At 36.6% G+C, this 18098-nt stretch overlaps 1 protein-coding gene and 1 long non-coding RNA gene across 2 annotated transcripts in view; one reads left to right on the top strand and one right to left on the bottom strand.

Moving 5' to 3' along the window:
* LOC122754329 overlaps positions 1 to 15868 on the top strand; it is a 169837-nt gene extending 153969 nt beyond the window's left edge. Inside the window, exons 2-3 of the long non-coding RNA XR_006356352.1 lie at positions 8870 to 8993; positions 15732 to 15868. This is a non-coding gene — a long non-coding RNA (uncharacterized LOC122754329). The remainder of the gene's footprint in view (positions 1 to 8869; positions 8994 to 15731) is intronic.
* Positions 1 to 18098, bottom strand: part of PACRG (parkin coregulated) — a 652064-nt gene that overhangs the window by 89288 nt on the left and 544678 nt on the right. The gene's annotated exons all lie outside the window — the stretch shown is intronic.

The raw sequence follows: 18098 nt of genomic DNA, 5'->3' as shown, positions 1-18098 counted from the left end.
CAACCCTTTTCAGACCACATCAGGAACATTGTGTCCAGTTTTTGGCATCACATTTTAGATTAGACATTGATAAAAGAGAGGGTGACCAGGATAATAAATTTAAAAGGATGATATAGAAGGATTAGTTGAAGCAACTCAGGATATTTAACATAGAGAAGAAAAACAATGTGATGATGTGACAGTGGAATTAAAATTTTTGAAGTGTTTTCATATGGAACTTCTACTAAAGCCCTATTTCACTGCCTCATCATGGCATGGAAATGACCCTGCGTTTTTGAAGCTCTGGAAGGCTTCATCAGTCTACAAGAACTTCAAATTTAGACACATTAAAGTGTACTTGTCTAAGAATCAGTCTTATTAAACTCAGAGAAATATCAAAACTTTGGGCAGCAAGTGGTAAATTAATTCATGAAATGTTGAAGGACCGTAATCAGCATCTTGCTGATATGGGGGTAATCATACTAATAAAATCCTAGATCTTTGTACCTGTTCTGTTTGGCCCTAAAGAGAGAGATAGAGTAAATGGGTAAAAGTTAAGGGTAGGCAAATTTTGACTTATTTTCAGTATCAGTAGTGCAAGCAATAGATTTATTTCCAGGAGATGAGATTAGACTCTACTGCCTAACACAATGCTTAGCTCATAGTAGGAGCTTTATAAGTGCTTGTTGAATTCAATCAAGAAAATGTCCTATTTAGTAGACCTATTCAAAAAGTAATGGGTTACCTTAGTAAGGCATGAGTTTCTAGTCATTGGAGGGAGGTCTTCAAGAAGTTGGATCCCTTCTCAGGTATACTGTAAACATAATTCTTGAGGGTGGTACTAGATGACCTTTGAGGTCCAATTCAATTAAATGGATTGATTGGAAATTATTGGCATTAGTGAAGACTAACTACATTTTATAAGTAACCTTTCCTGGGTGCATATATTATTATTGGCAAATTTCAAATACAGGTGAGGGCTGAGGGATTTATCTTCTAGAAGTAATTCATTAATTCAACCAAAAACCCTATTTTGAAAAAAATATAGTAAAAAGTGGCTTAATCAAGTATGCACAGTATTTATGGGGAGAGACAATTGGGTTCAGACTAAACTATCACCAAACAATGTTTATTTCCACTGCAATTTGCAATTCATGATTGAATCCCATTTAAATGTTAGTTTAGGTTGAAACTCATTTGGACACAAAAGAAACAATTCCCTGCAATATTTGGAGACATCGTCTTTTAGAGTAAAATGATCTAATAATTTTCTAACTTGCATCCTGAAAACATACATAGCTATAAATGATATAATTCAGAGTAAGTAATATGTTAAAGATTCTAAAGGTGCCCTGACTTATACATATTTCATTTTTCTAAAGTTACTTTATTAAATGAATCTTTTGAGGCCAAAACACATTAGATAAAACATACTAATTTCCTTAATTTGTAAATATTTGCTAAACCATAGGGAAATTGTTATTATCATATCATCTTTAGGCATGTGAGAATAAAAATACTGTCTTTCACTCTTTTTTTTATTAGAAGCAGCATTTCATATAAGAGCAGAGAGATAATTAGGGCTTATAAATCATGAATAAAATGCTATGATGATTGTATCTTACCAGCTACCAAATAACGTTTTCCATAATGCATTTAAAAGGAACTGAGAAATACACTAACAGAGGAAAAAGAGACAACATCTAAATGCTTCTCCATAAAGTCATTTGCAATAGATGTACATAGTAAATGCTGGCATAAATTAATAGAATAATAGGGCTGATATATCTGTTAGAAATTAGCCTTTGCAGGGCTGGTTCAATATTTGGAAAACTATCAACATAATCGACCACATTAATAACAAAACTAACTGAAATCATATGACTATCTCAATAAATGCTGAGAAAGCTTTTGACAAGATCCAGCACCCATTCCTACTAAAAACACTAGAGAACATAGGAATAAATGCAGCTTTCCTTAAAATGTTAAGCAGTATCCATCTAAAACCATCAGCAAGCATTATATGTAATGGGCATAAGTTAGAAAAATTACCAGTAAGATCAGGGGTGAAACAAGGACGACCTTATCACCATTATTAGTCAAAATTGTACTAGAAATGTCAGCTTTAGCAATAAGAGAAGAAAAAGAAATTGAATGAATTTGAATAGGCAAGAAGGAAACAAAACTATCACTGTTTGCAGATTATATGATAGTATACTTAGAGAATCCTAAAGAATCAACTAAAAACCAACTTGAAACAATGAACAACTTTAGCTAAGTTACAAGATATGAAATAAACCCACATAAATCATCAGCATTTCTATGTATGACCAACAAAGCCCAGCTGCAATAGATAGAAAGAGAAATTCCATTTAAAATAACTTTAGACAATATAAAATATTTGGGAGTCTACCTGCCAAGGCAAACCCAGGAACTATATGAACACAATTACAGAACACTTTTCACACAAAAAAAGTCAGATCTTAACAAATGGAAAACTATCAATTGCTCATGGGTAGACTGAGCTAATATAATAAAAATGACAATTCTACCTAAATTAATTTACTTATTCAGGGCCATACCTATCAAACTGCCAAAAATTATTTTATAGAGCTAGAAAAAATAACAAAATTCATCTAAAAGAACAAAAGGTAAAGAATATCAAGGGGATTAACAAAAAAAAATGCAAAGGAAAGTGGCCTAGCCATATCAGATCTAAGACTATATTTTAAAATGGTAACCATCAAAACTATTTGGTACCTGCTAAGAAATAGAGTGGTGGATCACTGGAATAGGTTAAGAACACAAAACACAGAAGTAAATGAATATAGCAATCTACTATTTTATAAACCCACAGACTCCAGCTTCTGAGATAAGAACTCACTATTTGACAAAACTTGCTGGGGAAAACTGAAAAATAGTATGGCATAAACTAGACATAGACCAACATTTTATATACCAAATACCATATACCAAAGTAAAGTCAAAATGGGTACAATATCTTATAAACCATATACCATATGCCAATGTAAAGTCAAAATAGGTACATGATTTAGACCTAAAGGATGATACAATAGGCAAATGAGAAAAGGAAGGAATAGTTTGCCTGTCAGATATATGGAAAGAGAAAGGATTTATAAGCAAAGATGAGATAGAGGACATTGTGTAATGCAAAATGGATCATTTTGATTATATTAAATTAAAAAGGTTTTGCACAAATAAAACCAATGCAACCAAGATTAGAAGGAAAGAAGAAAACTGGGGAATATTTTTCACAGCAAGTGCTTCTGATAAAGGCCCCATTTCTCAAATATATAGAGAACTGAATCAAATTTGTAAAAAGACAAGTCATTCTCCAAATTAGAAATGGTTGAAGAATATGAATAAGCAGCATTCAGATGAAGAAATTAAAGCTATGTATAGTCATATGAAAAAATGTTCTTAATCACTATTGATTTAGAGAAATGCAAATTGAAACTACTCTGAGGTACTACACCTCACACCTAGCAGATTGGCTAATATGATAAAAAAGGAAAAATACATATGATGGAGAAGATGTGGGAAAATTGGAACACTAATGCATTGTTGGTGGAGTTGTGAACCCATCCAACCACTCTGGAGAGCAATTTGGAACTATGCCAACAGGCTATAAAACTGTGCATACACTTTAACCCAGCAATTAGCTTTTTATCCCAAAGAGATCATAAAAAAGGGAAAAGGACCCACATTTACAAAAGTATTTATAGCTGCTCTTTTTGCAGTGGCAAAGAATTGGAAATTGAAGGGATGCCCATCAATTGGTGAATGGTTGAGCAAGTTGTGCTATATGAATGTGATAGAATACCATCGTGGTATAACAAATGATGAGCAGGCAGATTTCAGAAAAATCTGGAAAGACTTAAATAAACTCATGCTGAGTGAAGTGAGCAGAACCAGGAGAACATTGTACACAGTAACAGTAACACTGTGTGATGATCAATTGTGATAGACTTAGGTCTTCTAGGTAATTCAATGATCCAAGACAATTACAAAAGACATGTGGTGGAAAATGTTCGGGGCAGCTAGATGGCGCAGAGGATAGAGCATTGGCCCTGGAGTCAGTAGTACCTGAGTTCAAATCCGGCCTTGGACACTTAACACTTACTAGCTGTGTGACCTTGGGCAAGTCACTTAACCCCAATTGCCTCACCAAAAAAAAAAAAAAAAGAAAATGTTCTCCACATCCAGAAAAAGAACTATGGAGTCTGAATGCAGAGTGAACCATACTATTTTCACTTTTTGTTTGTTTGTTTGTTTCTTCTTTCTTGTGGTTTTTCCTCTTTTTTCTGATTCTTCTTTCACTACATGACTAATGTGGAAATATGTTTAGCATGATTGTACCATATAACCTATATCAGATTTCTTGCTGTCTTGGGGAAGGGGTAAGGAAGGGAGAAAAATTTGGAACTCAAAATCTTACAAAAATGAATGCTGAAAATGATCTTTACATGTTATTGGAAAAAATAAAATACTACTAAAAAATAAATCAGCTTTTACTATAATTCATCAGGTCATTATCATAACCCTCAAATGCCATCCAGAGAAGGAAAGTGACAAGACTTTGACTCTGCTTGTCCAATGCAGGTTAGTACCATCTAAAGAAATAGGAAGTTTTGTTGGAAATGAGCCAGATTTAGTAGCAGAATCTTAAGCCTAAAATGAAAAGGGTTTCAAATTTTGGCTCAATGATACATCCCCAAAGATGTTAAAATCATATTTAAAGCTATGGTTAATATAGTATGAACCACCTCATCTTTTAACTTGGTTAAACAAAAGCCTACAACATCTAATAGTCTCATTCTCCCATATGAGTATTAACTGGATATGAATGCAATGGGATATTTTTGTGACACAAAAATTAGAAATGATGGATGGCTTCAGAGATTCCTGGGAAGAACTAGGGCAGAGTGAAGTGAGCAGAACCAAAAGAATAATTTGAACCATAAACATCACAGAGAAAAACAACTTTAAAAGACTTGAAAACTCTCATCAACGCAATGATCAGTCATGATTCCAGAAAACCTCACAATGAAACATGCTACCCACCTTCTGACAGAGTGGTGATAGAATCAAGATGTAGAATAAGACATAAATTTTCAGCTAATGTGGGAATTTTGGGGGGCTTGACAATATACATTTGTTAATAGACTTATTTTTTATTTTTTTCCATTTAGAGTGTGTGAGGTAGGGAACACAAAACATAAAAAAGAAAGAAAAGAGGGTCACTGAGGCATCTATTTTTAAAGAATTGTAGATAAGACACACATGGTATACCTATGCCTATAATTTCTGTTACTGAGATGCTGTAGCTAGTGGATTGTTTGAGCTCAGGAGTTCTGACTTTTAGTAAGGCTAAATTGCATCAGATGTTGGCACTAAGACTGATACCAGTTTGATGAGGCCGAAGAGTCAGGGTGGGGCAGCTAGGTGTTACCGTGGATAGGAGTCCTAAAGTCAGGAAGACTTATCTTCCTGAGTTCAAATCTAACCTCAGACACTTACTAACTGTGTGACGCTGGGCAATTTACTTAACCCCCTTTGACTTAGTTTCCTCATCTATAAAATGAGCTGGAAAAGGCAATGGCAAATCACTCCAATATCTATTTCAACAAAACCCCTAATGGGATCATAAAGACTCTTACATAGACTGAAAAAACAACTGAACAACATGAGTCCGGGTACAAAAAGTACCCTAAAGGAAGGGAGAACCAGCCTAGGTCTAAAATAGAGTAGGTCAAAGTTTCTGGGTTAGTCAGCAGAGGGATCAGGCCGATAAGTGGCTGCTATACTAGGTGGAATATGAAGACCCAGTTTCAAAAAAAAAACCCCAAAAAATCCTAAGAAAAGAAGGCAGGCTAGACAGAAGTCCATAAACAGGGCAGCTCTGAAAGTTCCAGGATGAATTTATTACATACTTTAAAGAGTAAGCTGTACCTAATAGAGATCTCAAGCCTCACGTACAATCTTGTACTTATGTCCCATTCTGCATATGGAAGAATCCATTTTTATTTGGTGTTTGTTAAATTCAGAATAGAGAAATTCTAAAAAGACTGTTTAAAAACAACAACAAACCACGAACAAGTATTAACCACCCCTTCTTAGCTTCCAAAATCAGATGGGATCAGGCATGTTCCCTGATGCCTCACTGTGGCATAGAAGTGATCCCTGGCACTTGAAGGCTGTGCCAGCAGGCTGCAAGTTGTAGCAGGTCCTAATTACTTAGAGGGCCAAGTTTTGTATGTCTTTCTAGCGACTGTGTCTGAGATCCAGCCCAACGGAGTTCAGAGGCTCATTACTGTAAGGATGATTAGTAGATGATTCCTTTTCCTCAATAAAGCAACAAGGCAAAAGCAGCAGGCTGTAACATTTGTCACCTAGTGTTAGGGTTTATATTTCTTTCTGTCTCCTCAACAACCCTTTTAAGTTATATATGTTCACTAATCTGCTGTCATCCAAAGTTTTGATCCTAGCAGGAAAAGTCTATGTGAAGCTTTCTGGCTTGGCAGAACTTGGAACCTCAAGTCAAGATCCCCTGGGTAAAGGTGGCTCTTGTCTCTTCTTCCTCTTGTCTTACCCTGCTAAACGAATTCTAGCGGTTTCCCCTCTTTTCTGTTTACCTGTCTCTTGTCATCTGTTTTGCCTTTTTGGTTCTTCTGGAGAGGCAGTGGAATTGTGAACAGTTGAGGGAGGGAGGAATCGGGTGTGGCTATTATGCCTGGAGACCCTAAAGATGTCTCTGGCTCTACTGGAGCTGCAGGTAATCAGCACATTTAAGCAGAAGCAGCAGTGCTGTTGTTGTCTGAGGATGGAGGATGACCTTTTACAATGTGCCTAAGAAACGAATCTTACCATTAGAGAAACAGAGGAAGGAGGTGGTAGGTAAGATTTAAGCTACAGTGTGATAGTGCAGCGTGGCTGTGAGGGTCTGGTATTACAAATAACTACGTGGTGCAGTGGACAGTGCAGGACCAAGTGCAAATCCTGTTTCAGACACAAACTAGCTGTGTGACCCTGGGCAAGTCACCACCTCTCAGCCTCAGTTTCCTCATCTTCAAAATGGTGATAATAATAATAGTACCTCACAGGGTACCTTAAAGTGCTAAACAAATGCTATTAATAAATAAATACAATTTAGTTGGCGTATTAAAATACAAACCTTAAAGTGCTAAATACATGCTATTTATTATTATTCCCAAATGTTTGCTTTTCGCCATATATGGCAGTTACGCTTGTGTGCTAACCCTTGGTGAATACAACCAAAATGGCTGGTCGAATTGGCATATTCTTCCCCAATGTATGTCTCAGTCTAGTTGGGTGGAGTCTCGTAGTGGACATCATCTAATCTCTAAGTGGTCTGTGGTCATTAATGGGATCATAGGATTAAGAGTTGAAAGATGTGTTTCAATTTCCTCATCTGAAAAAACAAAACAGGCACAATCCTATCTTCCTTACAGGGTGGGGTATTTTTTTTTGCTTTTTTTTTTTTTTTGTGGGGCGGCACACAGCTAGTAAGTGTCAAGTTTCTCTGGATTTGAACTCAGGTCCTCCTGAATCCAGGGCCCATGCTTTATCTACTGTGCCACCTAGCTGCCGCACCGCCCCCCCCCCCAGGGTGGTTTTAAGGAAAACATTTTGTAAACTTTAAAGCACTCCATAAGTGTGAGTTGTAATTATTGTTATCTAGTCTCCCCACTCCCACCCCCCACCCATTTTACAGAAGAAGAAACTGAAATTTAAGAGGTTAAGTGATGCACCCCAAACCATACCACTATGTAGCACTACAAGGATTCAAATTCAGGCTCCCATCTACAGTTAACAGCGTTTTTTCCATGACACCACAATGTCTTGTGATTCAGCAGAAGTTGTTTACCTGTTAAAACTCTCTCAGACTATTTCTGCCATTAGGGCAGGCCTTCTATGAGGTAGGACTGTGACATTATTTTGGGGATCCTCCTGACAGGTAAGCTGGTTTTTAACTACCACTTTGTTCTGGCCTATAGTAGCTGTCTACACTTCAACATGAGATAATTCACTGACCTATGACTCTGGTCTAACCACTTGGTCTCCTAAGCACTTAGCTAGGTCTGGCCTACACCCAGGCTTCATTCCCTCCTCAACGCTCCCAGTCCTGCTTTGCCTAGGTTCTGAGTTTTGGCTCTTGGCCCTATACCTAAATTTTCTCTTGGTCATAGAAATAACACTCTTTTGCCTAAGAAGGTGATAATCTAGATGCCTGCCCTTAGCTATATTTACTGCACAAACAAGGTTGGTGAAATAACTGAGGGAGAAGCGATGACATACTTTTTATGGTGTCCCAGTTCAAATGCTCATAAAGTCTTTGTGTGTTTGCCTGTCTGGTAAAGTAAGTTGTATTCCTTCTGGCTTTTTTTCCCCTTTTTTCTTTTGAAGAGCTTAGCTGTTTTAGGACTGAGAGAGCAAGAGGAAAAGAGTGCTATAAATCTACTAACTGTCCAGATGGATGTTTTACTGATTTTTCCCTGATGAGAGCAAGTCATAAATTTAAATTAAACTGATAAGATTCTATTGGTTCAACACAAGCTTTTACTTTTTTCCCCCATGATTGAGGTAATGAAATTTAGATGGCATATAAAAATTTCTCTCTGATTAGACAACATCCTTAAAAATGTTTTGTAAAACGAATGTCTTTTTTTCCCCTCCTATATGCTGATTATATCAGAACCAATCCACTTCGTAATTTCCCTAAGGAAAGGAAACAAAAAAAAAAAGTGGGGAGAAAGACATCAAGCAGACAGACTTAACATGTGTCTCACAGGAAATCTGAAAAAATTTTAAAAATAAACATGTGATATTGCTTTTTGTGTCATTTTAGATTGAAGGCTATGAAAATATTTCAAGAAAGAGAGTGCTTATATGGCAAAGGAAGAAGGCAAAAGCCCCGAAGGCTTTGAGGCAAGCCTGCTACAGCATCAATAATCTGAATTAACTTCTCTCTGGTAATCACATAAGATCCTTCTGCATACAAAAGTTACTTATTTGCAAAGGCAAGAAAAATTCAAAAGAAAATGTGGATGATTTAATTAAAATTATCAGGCTGAAATTCCACCACCTCCAATGAAGCCATACTCAATAAGGCCAGCCAACATTCAACATCTCTTTGGCAGATACTGGTATTCTGTTACATTTAACCGCACTGTACTGTAAATTGTTTTACATTTATCAAGTGCCTACTATGTACAAAAACACCCCATGAGCTCAAGAATCTCACAGTCTAATTGGGAAGAAAGCATGTAAACAAGTATTTACAAACAAGGGATAAACAGGATACATTGGAGGTAATATCTGGGGAAAGACACTAATATTCAAGGGAAAGATGGTATCAGAGGGAAGGAGTGGGTATTAAGGGTCGGTGGGGGCAGAATGGCTTCTCATAGAAGATGAGATTTTGGCTGAGATTTGAAGGACACCAGGGAATAGAAGAAGCTAGGTATTCTAAGCATGAGAAATGAGATCATAGATCATTATTGTTTGGTCGTTTTTGAGAAGTTACTGATTCTTCATGACCCCGTTTGGGGTTTTCTTGGCAGTAGACCACTAGAGTGGTTTGCCATGTCCTTTTACAGCTCATATTACAGATGAGGAAACTAAGACAAACAGTGACTTGCCCAGGGTTACACAGCTAGTAAGTGTCTAAGGCTGGATTTGAACTCAGGAAGATGAGTCTTTCTTACTAAGCCTAGTAATCTATCTACTGTGCCACCTAGCTGCCCACCTGAAAATTAGTAAGATACAAAAAGACTAGAAAGATAGGAGAGGGTTACGCTTTAAAAGTCCTTCAATGTTTAATTATTTCATGCTATAATAATTGTTGCCTCCCTAAGAATACTTGAAGTCCATGGAGGATAGAGACTATTCCTTAGAATTCTTCTCATTACCCTTAGTAGCTTAGTGTAGTACTAGTCACATAGTATATGCTTAATCAATTCTTTCTGAACAAATGAATGTTTTAACTTAGGAAAAAGACTACTCAGGTTTATGGTTCTCGAGCCCAAATAAAGCAACTTTTTATCACTCTTAAAGGAAAAAGAGAAATATGAACAGAAAAGAAATGAGAGAATAGAAATCTGGAGCATATTGAGAACTATATCTTTGGGGGGAGAATGTGAGGTATGTGGTGGGAGTAAATATCCTATCCCCTTCCCCCACAACTGAGTTGGGCTTGTTTTTCCCTGGAAGGTGAAAAAGCTGTTCCAGGACTTGATTAACCCAGGAGATTAAGGCTCCAGTCACTCTTTACTTGACTCAGCTTCCTTGGAGCTTCTGGCCATTTGGATGTGGCTTCCTGGTCACCTAACATAGAGGCCCACTCACACACCTGGAGGTGGGAGTCCTTCAGACTAGGTGGATATTCTGAGGCCTTGTGATTTGCCACACCCTACCAAAGGTTTCCATGTGAACCCAATAGAGACCAAGTATGCCCAAACTCACTGTTGTGATAGCCTTGTTGAATATCATTGAATGCTGTGGATAAATCTTTTGTTAACTAAGGACAGAGTGCCTCATTTAATTCTACCTTTCAACTTATCAGACCCACCTCTAAAAAGTTGAAAATGGTGATTTATTATGATAGAGGTAAAGGAAATATACTCAAAGATGACTCTAAGGTGGACAAGAAATCTAATGGTCTTACTGGTGGTGATTGGGATGGATGTGGTGAAAAGTGACATGTTCTTTTTCTGATGCATTTAATTTGAGATGTAACAGGATGTCTAGGTAAAGTTAGTCTTTAGACAATGATAAATATTATTCTTTTGAGACTGAGTAGTGATAACTAGAAATTTAGATTTAGAAATGATGTTGTAAAGCTGGTTATTGAAAACATGTGTGGGCGAGCTCATTAAAAGAATGATCATGGTGAGAAGAAGGGTAGGAGAGGAAAATAGATGAATAGTAAACATAGTATTTGAGTGATTGATCACAGGTTACGTAGATATATATAAAGAAAAACTCAGGACTATTCCTTTACAGAGAAGGCCCACAGGAAAAAAAAAACACCTTGAAAAGGAAACAGGAGAATAAGGAGGACCAAAATAACATGGTGGTCTTGAGGTTAAGAGAATTAAGGAAGTTAGAGCCAGAGACCTGAATATTAAAAGAGGACACATTTTCAAGCTTTTTGCATTGGACAAACATAAGGGGTCTAAAGATTATCTTCTATACCATGGAAAAAATTAAGATTAAAGTCAATAAGGCTCAAAGAATAGCTTTTAAGCTCTGAATCTGAGGCTCTGAACATCTTGGATAATGAGTGTTGAAAGTGTTCCATCTTTGTTCTGGGGTTTCAACAAAATGGAAAATACTCAGTGTGATATTAGGAGATGAAAACCCCTTTACTGATCAGTGACAGCTAAAAGACTTTATGTTATACCACATCTTCCATCATTATCCTAAATCTTCACATGAAGATTCGTTCTTTCATAAAAATTAGATCCAAATTCTATTCTATTGTAGTCTCCAACTTTTTTCTTCCCCAAATTTGGTATTGTTACAAATAAAGTGATTAGCAAAATTCAGTTCCAAGACTATGTATACAGATGTCTACCCAGCTACAAAATGTGCTTAAAATTCTATAACTGATCATAGTTTCACATTTTATATGACATTTACTAGTTGGAAGTCTGAAACTTTTCCAATTTAGTGTGCATGGTGAGATGGAAAGGGAGGAAAGGAAGGAGTTAATTTCAAAGCATGTGTTTTATTTTAAAATTTTTAATAGCACAAATCATTCTTAAATACAGAAAATATTAATATTCTAGTCATGAATTTAATACCAGCTTTGGTACAGTGTGATCTACTATAAGTCATTTTACCTTATAGGGTTTTGGCTTTCTCAACTGTAAAAAGAAGGGTCTGGATTACATAATCTCTAAAGTCCCTTCCAAATGTAAATTCTATGATTCTAGAAGAGAGGAAAGTTCTGAAGCTAGTCTGTAATGCAAACAAAAATTTTCTTTACCATCCGGGATGTTATTTAAAGCATTAGTATTATTTCCTTCATCTGCTTGATCAATGAGATGCTGACAGAAATTTTAACAGTGTATAAAATGCACATATTTCCCAGCAGAAATAACAAAAACCTGAAGCAACATAAATAACACATCGTCCCATTGATGTCAAATGGGACAATTGTGGCTGGCAACAGCTCTCTTTCCCTAATTAATTGGCTTAGAGCACTGAGCAAAACATATAGCAATAATCTATTAAATTTAATAAGTATAAGCCATTTTGTAGTAGAATTTCCATAAAGACAAAGTTTTCAAAAGAAGGCAGGTTTTAACACGATTAATTTTTGACCCTACACTAATATAATTTGGGGAGCTTTAAATCTTTTTCATAAAAATATCTTCTGAGAACAGAAACATAGTGTTTGAGACAGCAACTATCATGGCAAAGAAACTATTTCAACCTAATTCATCATACAAATGACATTAATATTTTCATTTTTCTTGTATAATATTACAGTTAGGTTAACATTTTACATAATCATTGATTTTTTTTTGTCTTGCCTTGAACTGAAACTAGATTTCCTCACTGCTTAATAATTTCTGGTGAGATTAGCTATACTGATATGCAATATTAAAAGTTGAAGCAGCTATGTGATGCAGTGGATAGAAAGTGGGACCTGGAGTCCTCTTCCTGAATCCAAATCTGGCCTCAGGCACTAGTTGTGTGACCCTGGGCAAATCACATAATCCCATTTGCCTCAGTTTCCTCATCTGTGAAATGAGCTGGAGAATGAAATGGCAAACCACTCCAGTATCTCTGCAAAGAAAACCCCAAATAAGGTCACAAAGACTGAGACACGACTAAAAAAAAATGACTGGACAACATATTGAAACTAGTCACCAAGATATAAATTGATTTCTGTAAAAGAGCATCTATTAAGGAAATGAGGTCACTGCAAAATGGCACATCTATAAATTTTAATAAATACATGAAGTAATTCTATGATTGAAATAAATTTATTAAAACAGATGTGGGCGGAGAGGGAATTCTATATTTAACGGGTATATAAAATTCCTGTACTTTTACTTATTAAAGTTTTTATTATAATGTTTTGTCTTCAGCTACTTTTATGTAGCTCATCAGCTACCACATGTACTCATTATGAAAGAGCATAGAGCAAGAAACCAGAAGACTTGCTTTGGTTTTCATTCCAGTACTGCCAATACCTTATGCCACTTATCCTCTCCAGCTTTAAGTTTTCTCATCTGTAAAATCAGGGGTATGGGACTATACTGCCTTCAACTCTTCCCAACTGTGATCTGTGAGAGTTGGTTCACAAGCATTTCTACAATTCTCACAAGGTATTGGTCCTGCTTCATATGTTTAGTAATACAGAGTAAAGTTTGAATTAGCTCTCCTTTGTCATCAGAACTTAACTGCTAACTGGGGAGAGAAGACAAAATCAAATATGTACAAATATCTTTATTTTACATCTCATCCATCTTTCTAGCCAGCTTCCTAGGTCATCCTGTTATTGAATCTCTACAACTCTCCCAGTCCTTCTATTTGGACCAGTAACCATTGTACTTGTCCTCCAGAACTCATGTCCCAGGGGCTGAGGAAATTAGCCCATTCTGTTATGGAAATCCCACCATGGAATTGAATTCTCTTGATTAGAGTCAAGGGAGTAGACACTTACATAAGTCCTCTATGTCTAGGAGCCAGCAGTTCTCAAACTGTGATCCAGAGACCCCTGGGGATCCTCAACAAGATCCTTATAGACAAAAATAATTTTCAAAATAATACTTTGATGTAATTTCCTTTTAAAATACTCTTCCTCATTCTAACTTCATATCTGGATTCTGAGACTGGATTTTCTTCATATTATTTGACCAAAATAACATGGCAATAGGATGAATGCAGAAGTAGATGTTAGAATCCAACTATCTTCTATTATGTGAGATAGCAAAGAGATTGCAGAAATATGTAAAACAATGCCACTTCACACTAAATTTTATTTTGTTTTGGAAAATATAGTTAGTTTTCATTTAAAATATTATTTGTTAACACAATGGCTTTATTATTTTTAAATGAATAAAATATTTAAAAATGTATCAGTATTAATTTTTAATAGAGTAAACATTGATAGATATGACCCACATAGACAAAAGATATTTGGGATCCTCAATAGTTTCTGAGTTTTATTTTTAGCCTTTAAGCAGTAGTTCTTAGTTCGTTGCCATTCCAGATTTCTGGTAGAACATACTTTGCTTCTCACATCACACTAGTAGTTCCTCTGGCTTTCTACCTCTTGCTTTGGCCATAGAAAACAAATGAATTCTATCACTGCTTTGAAGAAAGGGTGTGTCAGTTGATTGATTGCACTGTGAATCAATTCATTATCCCTTTCATTTTTTACAACAAAAAATGGCCCCTGGCTTTTGTTGTTTAGTGGTTCAGTTGTGTCCAACTCTTCCTGACCCCACTGACCATTGCAAGCCAGTCCCTTCTATCCTCTACTGTCTCTCAAAGTCTGTCTAAATTCATGTTCATTGTTTCCATGATACCATCTATCCATTACATCCTCTGCCATCCCCTTCTCCTTTGGCTTTCATTCATTCCCAACATCAAGGTCTTTTCCAATGAATCCTGTCTTCTCATTTTATGGCCAAAGTACTTAAGCTTCAGTTTCAATATTTGACCTTCTAGTGAATAATCTGAATTAATTTCTTTATGTACTGACTGATTTGATCTCCTTGCTGTCGAAAGTACTCTCAAAAGCCTTCTCCAGCACCACAATTCAAAATCACTGATTCTGCAATGCTCAGCTTTCCTTATAGTTCAAATCTCACATTGCTACTGGAAAAACCAAATCTTTGACTATATAGAACTCTGTTAGCAAGGTGATGTCTCTGCTTTTTAGTATGCTATCCAGATTTGCCATAGCTTTCCTTCTAAGAAGCAAGCATCTTTTAATTTCATGGCTACAGCTGACCATCTGCAGTCATTTTTGAGTCCAAGAATATAAAATCTAACATTGCTTCTATTTCTTCTCTCTCTATTTGCCAGGAAGAGATGTGGTTATTTGCTGAGAACTTGGATTTTTTTATGTTAAGCTTCAAGCCAGCTTTGACACTTTCCTCTTTCACTCTCATTAAGAAGTTTCTTAATTCTTCTTCATTTTCTGCCATCATAGTGGTATAATCTGCATAACTGAGATTGTTGTTATTTCTTCCAGCAACCTCAATTTCAGCTTTTATTTATCCAGCCTCCCATGATGTGCTCTGCATATAAGTTAAATAAAAAAGGTTACAGTCTTGTTGTATGGCTTTTCCAATCTTAAACCAACCAGTTGTTCCATGGTCAGTTCTACCTGTTGCTTCTTGGTCTGCTACTGTTGCTACTTGGTCTTCCTCAGGAGACAAGTAAGATGATCTGATACTCCCATCTTTTTGAGAACTTGCCACATTCTGTTGTGATCCACACAGTCAAGGTGTAGTCAATGAAGCAGAAGTAGATGTTTTTCTGGAACTTTCTTGCTTCCTCCATAATCCAATGAATGTTGGCAATTTGGTGACCACTCCCCTATATGTATTTCCTCCATTAAAATGTAAGAACCTTGTGGGCTTATTTGTATTTGTATCCCAGAGTTTAGCACAGGGCAAGACACTTAGTAAATCATTACTAAATGTATTGTCATTCTCTAATTCAATTAAATATAATTAAAGGTCCCTCTAACACAAACCCAGGACCTTCAGAAGGGGTTTCTTTGGTGACAAGGAAGATTGATGTACACCCTCAGAAGAGGATAGCAATGTCAAGGCTCCTACATCCAAAGCTTCCAAGACAAATATGAGTTGGTCTCAGGTCATAGAGGCACTCAAAAAGGACTTTGAAGATAAAGTAAAAGACATAGAGGAAAAAATGGAAAAAGAAATGAGAGTGATGCAGGAAAGTCATGAAGAAAAAAGTCAACATCTTGGAAAGCCAAATGGAAAAACTCCCTGAAGAAAATAATTGCTTAGGAATTAGAATTGAACAAATGGAAGCTAGTGACTTTATGAGAAACCAAGACACAATAAAGCAAATCCAAATGAATAAAAAAGAAGCCAATGTGAAATATCTTCTTGGAAAAACAGCTGACCTGGAAAATAGATCCAAGAGAGAGAATTTGAAAATTATTTGACTAGCTGAAAACCATGATCAAAACAAGAGCTTAGTTATCATCTTCCAAGAGATTGTCAGGGAAAATTGCCCTGATATTATAGAAACAGAAGGTAAAATAGAAACTGAAAGAATCCACCAATCACCTCCTGAAAGAGATGCCAAAATAAAAACTTCTAGGAATATTTTAGCCAAATTCAAGAGTTCCCAGGTCAAGGAGAAAATATTGCAAGCAGCCAGAAAGAAACAATTCAAATACTGTGGGGCCACAGTAAGGATAGTACAAGATCTAGCAGCTTCTACATTAAAGGTTCAGAGGCCATGGAATATGATATTTTTGAGGGCAAAGGAATTGGGATTACAACCAAGAACCACCTACCCAGAAAAACTGAGTATAATCTTTCAGGTGAAAAATGGGACTTCAATGAAAAAGAGGACTTTTGGGTAGTCATGATGAAAAGCCCTGAACTGAATAGAAAATTTGGCTTTCAAATACAAGACCCTAGAGAAGCATAAACAGGTAAACAGGTGGGGCAGCTAGATAGTACAGTAGATAAAGCACTGGCCCTGGATTCAGAAGGACCTGAGTTCAAATCCCACCTCAGACACTTGACGCTTACTAGCTGTGTGACCCTGGGCAAGTCACTTAACCCTCATTGCCCTACCAAAAAAAAAGGTAAACAGGAAAAAGAAATCATGAGGGATATTAAAAGGTTAAACTGTTTACATTCCTACATGTGGAGATGATACTTCTAACTCATAAGAGCTTTCTGAGTATTAGGGCAGATGATAGGAATAAATTTAGACAGAGGGCACAGGTGGGAATTGATTATGAAGGGAAGATATCTGGAAAGCATTTATTTTTTGTTTATCTTTTTTTTGGGGGGGAAGTGATCAGGGTTCGCTGGCATGCCTGGGGTCTAGGAGTTGGTGGGTATCTTGTGTGTGAGGCCTGATTTGGGCTTGGGTCTTCCTGGGTCAAGGGTGGGTGTATTGTCCACTATGTCAACTAGTTGCCCCATGATGATATCTTTAGGGTAAAATTGAGGTTGGAGAGCATTGCACTGGAGGAGGGGGAAGGGGAGACATAGAATGGGGTGAAATCTCACATGAAAGAATCAGGAATGGGTTTATGGAGTGGGGGGAGAGATGGGAGAGGAGTGGGGCAGTGGATGAGGCTTACACTCATCAGAATTGGCTCAAAGACCTTACTTTCATTAGATTTGGCTCAAGGAGGGAATGACATACACACTCGATTGGTTAGAGTAATCTATCTAACCCTGCAGGAAAGTAGGAGGGGAAGGGGATAAGGAGGAAGGGGTGAAAGAAGGGAGGGCAGAGTGGGGGGGGCAGTCAGAAACACTTTTGAGGAGGGATAGGCTAAAAGAAGATAGAAAATAGAGTAAATATCATGGAGAGGGAATAGGATGGAGGGAAACAGTTAACAATAACTGTTAAATAAAATTCTGAAGCAGAGGCAAGAGTAATATAAGATGATGATTGACTGATTGGAGGAAGATGATGGAGGAGGACTAATTGTTGATGATGATGATGATGACAAAACATCTGGTACTTTGCTGGGCTATTGTGAAGAAAATTCTTTTTCGGGTATAAGGTACTATATAAATTTTATCTATTACTATTGTAAGGAAATCTCTTTAAAGTACTATATAAATGTAGTTTACTATAAAAAATTACGAGCAGGAGGCTATCAGAAAGACCTGGAAGGACCTGCATGAACTGATGCAAAGTAAAATGTACTGTATACAAAAACACAGCAATATTGTGAGACGATCTGCTGTGAATGGCTTTGTTACCTTCAGCAATGCAATGATCCAAGACAATGCTGAAGGTCTTATGAAAAATTCAGTCCATCTACAGAGAGATAACTGAGGGTATCTGAATACAGATTGAAGCATATTTTTTTTGTT

Source organism: Dromiciops gliroides, chromosome 4 (genome assembly GCF_019393635.1).
Source record: "Dromiciops gliroides isolate mDroGli1 chromosome 4, mDroGli1.pri, whole genome shotgun sequence".
NCBI classification, from domain to species: Eukaryota; Metazoa; Chordata; class Mammalia; order Microbiotheria; family Microbiotheriidae; genus Dromiciops; species Dromiciops gliroides.
This window is presented reverse-complemented; position numbering and strand designations above follow the sequence as displayed.